The sequence below is a fragment of the Lemur catta genome, chromosome X, assembly GCF_020740605.2.
Source record: "Lemur catta isolate mLemCat1 chromosome X, mLemCat1.pri, whole genome shotgun sequence".
NCBI lineage: Eukaryota > Metazoa > Chordata > Mammalia > Primates > Lemuridae > Lemur > Lemur catta.
This window is the reverse complement of record NC_059155.1, coordinates 57,479,216-57,480,741: the sequence shown is the minus strand read 5'-3', so window position 1 is coordinate 57,480,741 and position 1,526 is coordinate 57,479,216.

Here is a 1,526-nt window from a genome sequence, read left to right as displayed (position 1 = left end):
TCAGGAGAGGGCTTTGGGGGACAGAGCCCCGGCCAGCAAAAAACACCTGACAGCTATCCACCTCCCATGCCAATGTGGATGTTGAACAAACCCCACCCTAATAGTTTTAATTTAACATTTTTTATGGAAAATTTCAAACTTACATAGAAGAATAGTATTGATATAATGAACCTTCAAAAAACAAGTCATAACAAATTTAAGAAGATTGAAATCATATCAAGAACCTTTCTGACCAAATGGTATGAAGCCAGGTATCAGCAATAGGCGGAAAACTGGAAAATTCACAAAGTATGGAAATTATTATTTTTTATTTTTGCTGTATACAGATACCTAGAAATTGTGGAAATTAAACGATGCATTTCTGAACAAACTAATGGATCAAAGAAGAAATCAGAAGAAAAATAAAAAAATATCTTGAGACAAAAATGGAAACACAATATACCAGAACTTATAGGATGGAGCAAAAGCAGTAAGAGGGAAGTTTATAGTGATAAATGCCTAATTAAGAAAAAAGCAATATCTCAAATAAACAACCTAACTTTATATCTCAAGGAACTAGAAAAAGAACTAAGCTGAAAGTTAGCAGGAAGAAGGAAATAAATCAGAACAGAGATAAACAATAGAAAAGATGAACAAAGCTAAGAGTTGGCTTTTTGAAAAGATTAAACAAAATAAATAAAACCCAAAATGAAAGAGCACACATTATAATGGATACCACAGTAATACAAAGGGTCATAAGAGACTACTATGAATAATTAATAAATTGGATAACCTAGAAAAAAATGGATAAATTCCCAGAAACATACAACCTACCAAGACTGAATCATGAAGAAATAAAAAATCTGAACAGACCAATAACAAGGAGATTGAATCATTAATCAAACATCTTCCAACAAAGGAAAGTCCAGGACCAGATGGCTTCACAGGTGATATCTACCAAACTTTTAAAATTTAATACCAACCCTTCTTAAACTCTTCCAAAAAAACTAAAGAGGGAACACTTCCAAACTCATTTTATGAGGCCAGCATTACCCTTACACCAAAGTCAAAGACACTGTAAGGAAACTACAAGCCAAAATCCCTGACAAACACAGATGTAAAAATCCTCAACAAAAATACTAGCAAACAACTGCATTTGCATGTTAAAGGATCATATACCACAATCAAGTGGAATTTATCCCGGGGATGCAAGGATGGTTCAACATACATAAATCAATAAATGTGATATAGATATTAACAGAATGAAGGACAAAAACTGTATCATCTCAATAGTTGCAGAAAAAGCATTTGACAAAATTCAGCATTCTTTCATGATAAAAACCCTCAATAAATTAGGTATAGCGGGGATGTACCCTCAACATAATAAAGGCCATATATGACAAACTCACAGCCAGCATCATACTGAATGGTGAAAAGTTGAAAGCTTCTCCTCTAAGATCAGGAACAAGACAAGGACACCCACTCTCACCACTTTTATTTAACATAGCATTAGAAGTCCTAGCCAGAGCAAAAACCAAAAACAACAA